This window comes from Nuphar pumila, chromosome 7 (assembly GCF_984573655.1).
Source record: "Nuphar pumila chromosome 7, dmNupPumi1.hap1.1, whole genome shotgun sequence".
In the NCBI taxonomy this organism is placed as follows: domain Eukaryota; kingdom Viridiplantae; phylum Streptophyta; class Magnoliopsida; order Nymphaeales; family Nymphaeaceae; genus Nuphar; species Nuphar pumila.
The window spans coordinates 95952386-95967357 of record NC_143255.1 but is presented as its reverse complement, the minus strand read 5'-3'; positions in this window follow the sequence as shown (position 1 = coordinate 95967357).

Here is a 14972-nt window from a genome sequence, read left to right as displayed (position 1 = left end):
ATTTGCAGAAGCCATTGAAAGTGAAAGATCAACACATTGGATCAATATCATGAAAGAAGAGCTTGACTCTATGACAAAGAATCAAGTGTGGGATCTTGTACCTCGACCTAATGGAGTTAGGCCTGTGTAAATGGGTCTATAAGACCAAAACAAACTCTAAAGGTCATATGGAGATGTATAAGGTTAGGCTTGTTGCAAAAAATTTCACACAAATAGAAGGCATTGATTATAATGGGACTTTTTATTCTGTCTCAACTAAGGAATTGTTGAGGATAATCATAGCCTTCGTAGCTCATTTTGATTTAGAGCTACATCAGATGGTTGTGAAAACTGCCTTTCTGAATGAGGATTTGGATGAGGAGGTATACATGCAGCAACCTCCTGATTTCAGTATAGATAACTTGAATAACTTAGTTTGAAAATTGAATAAGTCAATTTATGAACTTAAACAGGCCTCCTGTCAGTGGTATAAAAAGTTCAATGAGGTAATTATGAATTTTGGATTCACTGAAAACATTGTTGATAAGTGCATTTACATAAAGACTAGTGAGAGTAAGTTCATAATTTTGGTTTTATATGTTGATGATATTCTTCTTGCAACTAATGATTTGAGTCTATTACATAAAACAAAGGATTTTCTTTCATCTCATTTTTATATAAAGGACATGGGTGATGCCACTTATGTCCTTGAAATTGAGATCTGTCATGACAGAACTAAGGGCGTCCTTTGTCTCTCTCAGAAATCCTACATCTTTAAGGTTCTTAAAAGATATAGGATGGAGAATTGTTCTCCTAGTTCGACACCTATAGTGAAAGGGGATAAATTGAGCTTAAAGGACTGTCCTTAGGATGATATTGGGAAGGCTCAGATGGCAGTTGTCTCATATGTTTCTGCAGATGAGAGTTTGCAATACACACAGACCTGCACTCGACCTGATATAGCATTTGTTGTGGGAATGCTTGATAGATATTAGTCAAATCCAAGCATTGTGTACTGGAAGACAGCGAAGAAGGTCATGCGCTATTTACAAGGAACGAAAGACTATATATTGACCTACAAGAAAACTGATCACCTAGAGGTAGTTGGATACTCTAATGCGAACTTAGGAGAGTGTATTGTCAATAAAAAATCTACTACTGGATACATTTTCCTACTAGCGGGTGGTGTTGTCTTATGAAGAAGTGAAAAGCACTCTACCACTGTTGTTCATACCATAGAGGAAAAATTTATTGTTCTATACGAGACTTCATCACATGCCATTTGGATAAGAAAGTTCATTATAGGTCTTCGTATTATGGACTCTATTAAAAGACCACTAAAGATCTTTTATAATAATAAGCAATCGTGTCATTTTCAAATAACAACAAGAGTTCAACCTCATGTCGACACATAGAGTTAAAATACTTTATTATTAAAGAAATGACTGAGAATCATCTGGTATGTATTGATATAATTAGGATGGAGAAAATGACTGTGGATTCCCTTACTAAAGAGCTAGCACCAGGATTGTATTCCCGACATGTAAAGGGGATGGGTCTTTTTTATTCCTTCTGATGTATGACAATACATTATGTGATCATATTTGTGTATATAAATTTGATTCTCTATGGCTTTGTATTTTTATTTTTATTTGCATAAAGAATCTTTCATATGGGTTAGAGAGAATAGTATAATAACAATATTTAAAGGGCTAATAGAACAAATAAGAGACCAACCTATTCATAAAGGTAATTTCAACATGTTAATGCACTGAAAGTGAATTATAGTGTAGTATATGAAAATATGACATTTCATAAAGAAGTGTTCATCTCCATGACTCATATGATTTATTCTTGTGATAAATGGTAGCATCTAAACTCACATAAAAAAATTAAATCGAGATAACAATATAAACCTCGATTTAGTGCACTTTTGGTGTCAATGAGTCAAGTGGGAGAATGTTGGACATAACGAATTTAGGTTCAACCTATTGGGTGACCCAATTTGACACCATTAGTGGGTCACTTAATGGGGTGGGAGTTACGTGAATGTGGAAAGACCACATTGACGTAACTACTTCTTCTCCCCATTATATTATATAAGGGGGTAGGCTACCATAAAAATGATGAAAAATTCATAGCTATTAGCCTACCCTATATAGCACATAAGGTTTACGTGGTACATGGTCCTGCTCACCATCGACCTTAGGCCTTGGCTCATCATGGGCATCGACCAGCTGAGGAGAACGCCGAACACCCGCACTCGCACCCCATAGCATCTTCAAGTATACTTCGATGTTTGATTTTGTAGGAAACGCCAACAAATTAAACAGTTAATAAAGCTCTTGTTAATTAGCTACACCGAAATGATCAATAGAGGGTGTTTTAATTCAATCTTTCTTGATGTAAGTTTTGTCATTAGGTGACACATTTGTCATCAATGCATGGCTTTGATAGCACGCTTCCACCGATCCAGACTCAACCATACCCAAACAAACAACTGACCCAAATATAATAAAATTTTCCTTACTTTTATACCCAAGACCCAAACCAAAATTCCAGAAATTATATGGTACTTGATAGCTGGATCGGTGAAGTTGCACCATCTTAATTGAGGGGTCCAAGGTTCGAAGCATCCTTCATGCGAGTGGTGAGTTACATAACCCTAATTAAGAAATGAAAAGTAAAAACATATCTAAATATGTAGTATGTATACTCATGCCCAGTTGGCATGATGGGCTAAACCATGATGACCCATCACTAAATAAGGGTGAAATCAGGTTGGGTACTATGTAGATAGTCAGATATCCAACCGAGGATGGCCTGGTTTAGGCAGCCCGATAGATCTCGGGCCTGGGGCTCGAAGTTCCTCTTGTTGGGGCCCAACCTGACTTTGGCCCGCACATTTACTAGTCGGGCTTAAAGGGCCTGATCTGAACTGACATGGCTCCAGAATGATAAGTCTCAGTCTAAGCCCAAACCCAACAAGGGCAAGGTTCGGCATTCGGCGGATCAGGGTTTGGGTAAGTCCAGTCAGGCCCTCACGGGTCTCGGGTCAGCTGGGTTGCGCTTGCCCGATGTCCACCACTACCAGATGTTCTCGTCCAAATAAATGAGCTGTATTGCAATTCAAATACCATATATATTGTATTATTTTCGCCTAAAAAGATAATATCGTGAGAAGATTCTAAATGGATGTTAAAAATATCGGTGTTTTTTTTTCGAAATTTACGATCACTTGCCAAAGCCAGTATGATGTCCAATCAGGTCTGACCACCTGACCCGGACCCACTTCCATGGGTATCATATTCCCTAAGCCATTGTACCCAAGGTTGTTAAATGCGATAAGGCGAAGCGAGGCGTTGAGCCTGTTATGAAGCGAGGCGTAAGCCTCAAGGCGTTGAAGCGTAAGCTTCATATCAAAATAATAAAATATATAATATTAATAAAATAATAAAAATTTTAAATAAAAACTACTAATAAATGACAGTATAAAATAAATTGTGTCCTCACAAGATCAATTAAGTTCTAAATCCTTATAGTGAAACTTTGAGAAATCAGAGTTTGAACCTAAAGCTTCCCTCTACATTGGTCTAAACTAGAGCTTTAACGTCATTTTTACCCGAAATTGCAAAAATTAAGAAGAAAAACTATAGAATCAAATCGACCATCATGCCGAAAACTCATCGGAATCCATCTAAGAACGAAGAAATAAAGAAAGAAGATGAGCAAACAGGGGAGGAAGGGTGGTGGTGCTACCTCAGGCCATGCCAATCTAGAGCTTTATCCTTCCAGATTAATTGATAACCATCCTTGGAAATACAATACAGGATTAAGCATATAGGTAAGTCTGGATTTCGAGCAACCAACTTATGTTTAATGGCTCAGTCATAATGAATAAAAATTAAGGCAAACCTCATTGGTTATCAGGCAAACACATTATGACAAACCCCATGCAGATGCATAACCCAAAACCAACCGTGCATAAAATTTCCAAGAAATTATTTTTTCATCCTGCCCATTATTGACTTCTTTTTTCTTTTTAATCAGTTGAGTTGTGAATTGGACAGAGGAAATAGGACAAGCTCCAGTTCAATGAAGCCAACAGATGAGATCGGATGGCTACGACAAGCAACATACGAGAAGCATGACCCATCATTTTCCCAGCCGTCCAACCAAGGAAGTGCAAAGCAAGGAGCAGAACTCCATGGATGCGTTGAAGGCCCAGAATCCAAGTTGCAGGAGAAGAGTCAAAAGAGTGTTAGCAAGCATAGCAACGAGAGAAAAAAGGCTGACAGGAACTGGCCCTACAGGCGATGGTTTGCTTTCGGGTGCTGATAACCCTTGCCGGCAGTAAGATTCTTGTGTATCGGCTTCATAAATTAAGTAAACAACAGGATAAAACTGAGAACGCCTCAGTACCTTGAGCGTGGGCTTCGCCTCTGAGGCGTACGCTTCAGATACTGAGGCGTACGCCTCTCACAACACTGAATCAAACCTTGACTGTCGGTCCAGCAGCCAAGGCCCTTAGCCCACTACGCCAACCCCCTTAGGGTTAGGTTTAACATTAAATGGATTCAATTTTATGAAAATGATTAAAACACGCTGAAAATAACATTTTTTAAGAATGTAAAGTTATTTTTGAAGTTTAAAAGGTAACTTTGATAGCTTCCTAAAGTTAACTTTTAGAAAAAATGTGACTTTTTCAATTATCTCCATATAAAGTCCAAAAAAGTAACCTTTCATCTTATAAAAATTCTATTATTTTAAAGATATTCTAATCATTTTATAAGATTGAATCGATATAATGTTAAACCTATGGTAATATATATATATATATATATATATATATATATATATATATATATATATATATATATATATATTAAAACAAGTGGAGGAGTCTGAAAAGAACTGCAAAAATTCAACCCGTCCAGACAACATTGTGGCACTGCACTATAAAAAAAGGAAACCCACCCAAAAGGCATTCTCTTTGTTTATTCATTTTGGCTAGTTTTGCAATCTTCAAACCCCAAGCCAACCATTCAAAATCCAATGAGATAGGGAGAATAAAAAAAATGTGGTCAATATTTGAATAAAATAAATATATCTAAATGTAAACAATGGTTAAGATGATTCACATGCTTTTCTGACAGAAAGTTTCCAAGAAAATTATAATATTTGACCGTCATCCTCCGAATATTTGCCATCAGAGAGACTAGAGAATTTTTTTCCTAAAATGACTATATCACATTATCAACAGTGTGAGAAATACCTGCAATATTTCGGAAAATATTACCAAAAAAGTGAACTTTTTAGCTGCAGCTTTAAAAGGCCAGAATATCACAACATTAGAAAACATAATGATGTTACTGTTTAAATGGAAACATCATTTATTATTTATTCAATTATTTACATTTTATTAATTATAACTAAAAGAAAACAGATCTATTTTATTTTATTAATATTTGTCTGTTATTCATCAATTGCATGAGCAGCTTAACAGACACCGTTCCTTTTTTTGATATTTACACGGAGAAACCACTTTCAGGATCAGAGACCTAGCCTTGCTGAATTTTCCTGCACGTACTCCGTGGGCTTACCCATTGCCCTTGGGAGTCGCCATGCTTCGGCTTGTGCAAAGGGGTGACGCCCATGGAATTTGAACTTAGCCCACATGTCTAGTGACCTGTTTAATAAACGCGTTAGGCGGGCGGGTCAACCCGTTTACACGAACCCGCAACCCGTTTATATATATATATATATATATATATATATATATATATATATATATATATATTAACTATTAAGTCCAAGATGTCCAGTCATTCAAAAAAAGGGAAAAAAAAACAAAGGAAAATGGTATTACACATATTTCTTAATACTTTTCTGGCACACAGATAATTACCACCGTAAACACCAGTTTTTGAACGTCGAGTGTTGAAGAATAAAACAAGCCTCAGAGAGGGGTCTCCTTCAACCCATCAGCAATGGTAAGGCATTCCAATTGCAACACACTATGCTCTTTGATGGTGGCGAGCCATTGGATCCCCATCTGTAATCCTCCAACATAGGGTCATGATCAGCAACACAAATCGAATATGGAGTTGGAGGACACCTGCTTGCCTGGGAAAAGCAGTTCCACCGGTGCAGGCCAAGGAACTCTAGCGAGATTCAAGAACACTAAATCATGAGGAGTCTCCCCATGCAGCTTCCTCATTGGCTTAAAGGAAAGGCGTCTCCCTGGCCCAAGGTGAATTATTGCAAGCTAGCGTGGAGACCAAAATATGCCCTGGGCACTCCAAGAGACGCCCCTCTAAAGGGTGTTTCATCTTCTGCCAGCATGTCATACATTACCTTCTCAAAAAACGTCTCCCCACTTGTCGTCTCACAGAATGCCACTGTGGCTTGGGCAAAAAAAATCTCCACTAAAGGCGCCTCTTGAAAAGTCATCTCTACTTATCCTACCAAAAGATGTCTCTCCTTCCGACGTCTATCATGCCAACCACTAACACCACAACAAAAATGTCAATTAGCGACGGATAGTAGCGATGACATTTTTTCATCGCCAATTAGCGACGGCTTAGCGAGCGTCACTAATCCGTCTCGAAGTTTCGTGATATTCACAGATGTAAAGATGGAAAATATTTTGACGCTAAGTCGTTGCTACGTTGCGACGGCTTAGCGACGGACCATTTTTGTCGCAACAACACGTTGCGGTTAGCGACGGCATTTTTTCGTCGCTACGTAGCGACACCGTTAGCGACTGACATATTCCGTCGCTAAGGAGTTGTATATATTTACGCCGGCTTAGCGACAAAATTATTCTGTCGCTAAGCCGTCGCTAATTTTTGCGTAAATCTGATCAGAACCCTTTTCCCTCTTTTCCTGTTTCCTCTCTCCCGCCCTCCCTACGCAGCCCGACGCCTTCCTCCGCCGCCCGCCGCCTGTCGCCCCGCATTCCGCCCGAGTCGTCGCCCCGCCGACCGACGCATTCCCCGCCGGAGACAGGTTCGCCCGCCCTCCCTACGCGTTTCCAGTAGGGGGTTTAACCCTCTGCCGTGCCAGAAACGCAGGGGTTTAACCCCTGCGTTTCCGGCATGGGGGGTTCACCCCCTACCGGAAAGGCAGGGGGTTAAACCCCTGCTGGAAACGCAGGGGTTAAACCACCTGCCGTAAAGCCAGGGGGTTTAACCCTCTGTCGTGCCGGAAACGCAGGGGTTTAACCCCTGCGTTTCCGGCATGGGGGGTCGACCCCCTGCCTTTCCGGCAGGTCGACCCCGGCAGGGGGTCGACTCACTGGCGGAAAGGCTGGGGGTCAGTTAACCCCCTATGTTCCGTAAGGGGGTCGACCCTCTACCGGAACAGCAGGGGAGTCGACCCCTTGCCGGAACAGTTTCTTTTTTTTTGTGGCGACTTTTTTCTAAAACTGCATTTTTTTGTCCAGATTTTTCAACGGAACCAGCTCGTGCTCAGCCACCTGTGGTAAGTAAGTGACAAAAACAATGCAAATCGGGTAAATACCCGTGGTGAGTAAGTGATGCAAGCGTATCACATGTTATTTAATTTATTAGATGTAACACTTTATTGTTCACACACTCACTTAGTTGTTGATATTTAGGGTTGCTTTGTTGGAGTTCGGAGATCATGCTGAGCATGATTTTAATGTATGAATATGAAAGTGTTCTTATTTTTGGAGTACGGAGTCCATGCTAAGCATGGTAGTAGTTAGTGAGATATTGAAGTGTGTTTGCTACAGGTACATGTTTGCCATTTGTTTGATATGAATGATTATGATGTATTGCAATGTTTGATGTAATTGTATCCATGCTTGCATGTAGTTACTTTCAATTTGATTTTGACTTCCATGTGAAATTTTATAATAAAAGCATGCTTCAAATGATTGTATCGTGTCATTAATAGTTTGCACATGAAAATATTAAGTTATCAATGCATGCATCAAAATTCTTGTTATTGTTTGACATAGTATATTGCATGATAAATTTGATATTTTCTTCATCGTAGCATTATGATTGTTTTCTTTTAATTCGTTAGGATATTATTTGTAACATCATACAACAGAATGACTGCAAACCGTGAATGGATGTACCGTAGGATAGTGGACAATGAGTTATCGCATGAATATATGGATGGTGTTGACAGTTTTATTGAAGTTGCAACGGCAAGTGTCAGTACAGTGGATCCTACAGGTCAGATTAGGTGTCCCTGCAAGATTTGCAAGAATAATCGATTTGTAGAACCTCATAGCGTTAGACATCACCTATACAGGAAGGGTTTTGTGAGTGATTATCAGAACTGGATGTTTTATGGAGAAGAATTTAGAAACGATTTTGATGCACGGGTGAATGTGATGCACGATAATCCATATACGGATTTGATATTTGATGCCGTAGGAACAGAACTGGGTTCTGCTATGAGTTCTAGTGATGTAAGAACTACCGTAGATGAAGAATCACCAAACGATGCAGCTAGTAGATTTTATGATTTACTTAGAGATGCTCATGAGCCACTTTGGAACGGTTGTGAGAGTCACACTATCTTGTCTGCAGTTCTTCAACTAATGAATTTGAAGTCCGAGTATAATTTGAGTCAATCATGTTTTGACCGTTTGTGCATGATTGTGAAGAGTATGTTGCCCAAAGATGAGAAATTGCCACAAAATTTCTATCGTGCGAAAGTTATGGTCAACGCTCTAGGTATGGGTTACAAAAAGATTGATGCTTGTCCAAATCACTGCATGTTGTATTTCAAGGATCAGGAAAACAACATATCATGCCCGTCATGTGGGCATCCTCGATTTAAGCCAAAGAAAAGAGGCAATGGTAGCACGAGATCAAAGTAAGTTTCATACAAGTCGCTCCGCTACTTTCCTATCACTCCTAGATTGCAGCGATTGTATATGTAGTACGGGAGATTAGGAGGTTTGAGCCACAAGAAGTAGTACAGGAGATTAGGAATTCACTTCTTCAACATCTACCAGGACCAGTTGCTCAATGGAAAGAGTACCCAAAGGAGGTGTTAGACAGATTGTGGTCCTCATTCGTGGTATACAGTTGTTCCTCATAGTTAATGTGTTCCATATTTAATTTATTTAAGCAATGTCTACTAACTTTCTGAAAATATTTGTAGGCTTCGAATCGCTTCGCAACTACGGTGGAGGAAAATGATGCAAGGAAGGTGTGGCAGAAGGTGGCTGCCAATCGATTTGCAGACATGCTGCACACTATGAAGACTGCAGCAAAAAAAGCATCTGGCGTAGTAGATGATCCATTACTGTGGAAGGCCCATGGTCCTATTACTATCAGGAGAGATTACTGGGATGAAATGTGCGATAAGTGGGCGGGAGATGCATTTAGAAATCGCTCTGCGAAGGCTGCACAAAATCGATCGAAGATGCCCGAAGCCCATCTACACACAGGTGGATCTAGGACATTTGGGAGCCACCTGAAGAAAATGGTAACTCATTAATATATAATATTAATTTTATAAGTATTATTGCAAACTTGTGTACTAAATCTTTTGTTATTTAACTTCGCAGGAAGCAGAAAAAGGAGGCAGTGTACCATATAAGGATGTGTTTGTTGAAACACATAAACGGAAGACCACGGGAGTCTTCGTATCAAAGAAGGCGAGAACGACAACGGTATGTATTAATTCTACTAATAATCATTGCAATATATATGCAAGTTATCATAATGTTATCATTAATTATTAATGAATACTTTAAACATTATTTTGTAGGAGGCATATGAGCAACAGATGGTAGAGCGATATGGCGATGACGCTACTCAGCATCCATCATTTCATCCTACAGCATGGGTGACTGCAGCAGGTGAATCCAAAAAAGGTCGCGTGTTCGGGTTTGGGAGTAATATGAACACTTCACCAGTTATTGGTTCTTCCAGTTACGGCTCACCGACTTCTTGTGCCGACATAAGCTCCAAGCAGTCGACTATTCTTTCCGGTGATGATGTACGCCAGATCGTTAATGAATCACTTAATAACTACTTTCAATACACTGTCGCCCCCTTTCTCCAAAATGAGATCAAGGCCGTTGTTCTGGAAAGGGGATCTTCGATTACAGGTCCCTCTCAGGTATAATCACATATTCAGTTTTTTGTCTGCCTTAGAACACATATGAGCATAATCGAATCACATATATAACTTTTTGTCGTCCTAAGAACACATATGAGCATGTTATAATCACATATTCAGTTTTTTGACTGCCTTAGCACACATATGAGCATGCTATAATAACATATAGAGTTTTTTTATTGCCTTAGACCACATATGAGCATGCTATAATCACATATAAATTTTTTTGCCTGCCTTAGAGCACATATGAGCATGTTATAATCACATATTCAGTTTTTTGACTCCCTAAGAACACATATGAGCATGTTATAATCACATATTCAGTTTTTTGACTGCCTTAGCACACATATGAGCATGATAGAATCACATATAGAGTTTTTTTATTGCCTTAGAGCACATATGAGCATGCTATAATAACATATAGAGTTTTTTTATTGCCTTAGAGCACATATGAGCATGCTATAATCACATATAAAGTTTTTTTGTCTGCCTTAGAGCACATATGAGTATGCTATAATCACATATTCAGTTTTTTGACTGCCTAAGAACACATATGAGCATGTTATAATCACATTATAATCACATATTCAGTTTTTTGACTACCTTAAAACACATATGAGCATGCACAAATCACATATAGAGTTTTTTTACTGCCTTAGAACATATATCATTTATGATAGAATCACATATAAATTTTTTTGCTTTGCCTGCCTTAGAGCACATATGAGCATGCTATAATCACATATTCAATTTTTTGATTGTCTTAGCACACATACGAGCATGATCGAATCACATATATAGTTTTTTGCCTGCCTTAAAGCACATCTGAGCATGGTAGAATCACATATAGAGTTTTTCTAGATGTCTTAGAACACATATGAACATGCTATAATCACATATTCAATTTTTTGACTGCCTTAGCACACATATGAGCATGATAGAATCACATATATATATAACATTTTGTCTGCCTTAGAGCACATATGAGCATGATAGAATCACATATAGAGTTTTTTTATTGCCTTAGATCACACATGAGCACATGATAGAATCACATATAGTGTGTAATTTATTTCATTATATTTTGTTTATCAATACTGACTGTTCTTTTCTTGTGTAGGCTGCTAGCGATAATCAGCGTAGTGGAGCTGAAGGGACAGATAAAGACAATGAACAAGAAGACGCACAAAATCATGGCGATGATTAGAGAACTGTGTTGAAGAAGTTCTATTTTTTTATGTTTCCTAATTGTAATTGTTGAATTGTAAATAATTAAACTTGTTAATTTTAAGGTGGAACAATTAATTGTTGTAGATTCTTGTTATATGAAATGTTTTGTGTGGTTTGTTTTTTATTTACAGGAAATATAAATTGTATAGGAAATATAAATTGTACAGTTCTCGGTATTTAATTTTCAAATAATTTTTTTTTAAATTTTTTTTCGTGTTTGCGACGGAACCATCCGTCGCTATTCATATTAATCTAGCGACGGCATAGCGACGGAAGTAAATCCGTCGCCAAGCCGTGGTCGCCGTTTAGTACCGGCGGATTGGCGACGGAATATAGCGCTCGTTAGTTCGTCGCAATTAGCGACGGACCTGGCGACGGAATAATTCTGTCGCCAGTTAGCGTCGAAATATTCGCGACGTAAGCATACCGTCGCCTCGTTGTCGCTAATCCATCGCTAACATGGGTAGCGACGGATTAGCGACGGAATGTGGTCGTCGCTAATCTACTGCTTTGTTGTAGTGTAAAAGCTTAAAAAAGAAAAAAAACAGAGCTCCAAATGGCATCTCTGACAAGGATACAATTACTCCCTCTATTCGATTACAGCCTCCACAGAAGTCATGTCAGAGGTTATCGTTGTAATCTTGTCTTGTCGACCTGACCCATTTATTAAACATGTTAATCGGGTCGTGTCGGGTTACCCGTTTAATAAATGGGTCATGTTCGTGTTTACCACATCCGACCCATTTAATAAACGGGTCGGATTTATGTTGAGGTATTCTGACCCGCCAACCCGACCCGATTGCCACCCCGACCCAGGGGTAGGGGTCCTAGCCTTGAAGATTTTCGTTGTTGACACGATGACTGTAGGTATGGTAGGCTGAACCAGCGCAACCAGGTCTTCATGCCGGGTGCGATTTCTTCATGTTATAAATCTAAAAAAAAATCTAATGTTAACCTAGCTGATTTAATGATAAATTAACTTATATATATGTATATAAGAAAAATCTAATGTTAAACCTAGCTGATTTAATGGTAGATTAACTTATATTTAAGGGGTTGTTGCCTACCTTTTTTTAACTTACTATCGGTCACCCACAAGCAAATAGGTGTTTTCGGCTTGTTTTCACAAATCTGACCATATAGATGTGTTTGGCATGCTTGATTTGCTATGTGTGTGTTTTTTATAAAACATGATTTTTAAGCATTGAATATTAATAAAAATTATATACTATTCATTTTTAAATCTTATAAAAACCTACCTGTTTGTCAAAATCGGATTATCCAAGAGTTTATTCCTGTAAAAATCAAACATGAATATCACATTTGTATGGTTGGATTTAAAAAAAAAAACTTCAAAAGCCGGGTATGCTGGTGGTGCCTACCACTTTTCTAGAGTAGAGTCAGCCTAACACGAGCGACTGCTTATTTTTTAATTATTTTTTTTGCAAATTTGACCCTGCAGTTGTGTTCGACGTGATTGATTTATTAGGAAACAAAACTTGGATTAGGTTTTTCTTGGAATATTGTCTTAAAAAAACTTAGGGGAAGATAAGAATAGGAATGCAGTAGACCATATTGTAGGGATGGTTTTTCAATTTTAAAGAAGTAAAGATTTTCTTTTTGTTACCTAAGAGACACTACGTGATTGGTCCCTTGAAACTGGGTGTGATTTTTTATTGGCTAACTTGTGCTTTTATAGATATTAGTTAGATTATTTATTCTATAGTTACGAATCTCATTCATGAATTTTTTTAAAGGAAAATCTTAAAATAAATTAAAATGTGTTTTTAAAAAATAATGAGAACAAATCCATAACGGTAATTACCCATTCAAGTTTACCCTTAATTAATTGGATTGCCTAATTCTCTCTCTCCTCTCTCCGTACTGATCGTTGGTCTTTCTATTGTACGAATTAAGCCTTCGAACAACGCACGACAATAAACATTAAAATAATAATAATAATAAAAGTAAAGGAATATGTGAGAGGAACTTAATTGGCGGATCTGGGGTCCACCAAGGGTCTGTCCAACCCGAATAAGACTGCCACTCTAAACCGTCCAAGTAGCCAGATATTCGCCACGTAAACACCACGCCACCATCTCCATCGTCCGTTATGGAAAAGCTCTCAGCCCGCCCGTGATCGATTGTTGGTTTTCATGTCGTTCTATGCCCTCAGCTTTTGACATATTTACACGGATACCCCTTCCTTTTTATCCCGCCCTGCATTTATTTTGTTGCTTGGGGGAATGGTGCGGCCGGGGACAGCACCATTGGCGTCGGTGGATACGGGTCGGCTATCTGACTAGTCCATACCCGTTTTTAGAAAATATTGACTTTTCTCTATCAAAAACATAGAGATGGACAAGTATGAGTTTATTATTATAAGAAATGTTGGATATTGGATTTAGAATCGAATTCATTCTTATATTTCACAAGGATCGTGGTTAGGGATTTCAACGGATCAGATTATAAATCTGACTCCAATTTATTATGATTTGGTAAGCCAAAATTATATCCGATTATAATAGGATGCAGCTATGGTTTTGATTTTTTGCCACTGAATCCGCCGAATGTCCAGATTTGATGTATATCCAAATCCGGTTACATCTTAAAAACTGTATATGGTATGAGCTTTTTACCATCCGATTCCGAATCTGAATTCAAATTAATCATTTAGTCAATATCCGATTAGTTGAATCTGATACTGGCTACATCTGATCCGAATCCAAACCGTTTACAACCCAGTCATGGTTAATAGAAATCACAAGGAACAATTTCAAGACATTTGGCGGGTCATGGAAAGCCAAATGGGTTCAAGATAGACGGATGGATCTGATCACATATGGACACCGGCATAGCTTTACATTGACTTGGCCAATATTTTATGGATAAATGGATCTTAAGCAGACAATATAATATAACCCGACCCGGTTCTGGGGGGAGTTGGTGGGGATGACTGATGAGATAGGACACCTTCTTAACTGCATTATGAAGAAATTCGTATTGTAGGTCTACTAGTCTGGATCCCTAAAGGGCGTGAGCTAGGTGCCAAAGGTGAGAATAAACAAGAGCATCCCAAGTGGAGGAAGCACATGGGTCCGTAATCCGAATAAATGATTGATAACATTCTTTTTTATCCCCTACCCAAATTGCCTTGGTTTTTAGTACCTAAACAGACAAATAGATAAGATGCATACGTTTCTTTGTTAGAGGCATATCTCTCTCTCTCTCAAATTTAGGTGAAGGGAGACAGTCCAAATGTCTAAAATCTAGAACCCAGGGAGATCTCCCTTCTCCAATGCTTGAGCATCTCATCTATCAGGTCTTATATATTTGTTCTTTATAATTTATTTAGTAACTTTAAGATATATAAACATGTTTTTCAAAACTTGAAAATTTGATGGTTTACAATACATTTAACACTTTACAATACAAAATATTATGAGCTGAGCGCTTATAAAAATGCATTTAAACATCAAAAATTCATAATCCAAAACATGTTGCTCACTAAATGAATGATAAAAATCGATGAAAAGCTTAATCGGTAGAGAAGAATTGCCATATATATATATATGGGTTAATATTTTATGCTACTAAAAGCATGAAACTACTCAGCATAAATGACATGCTTATAATATTTTTTAGAT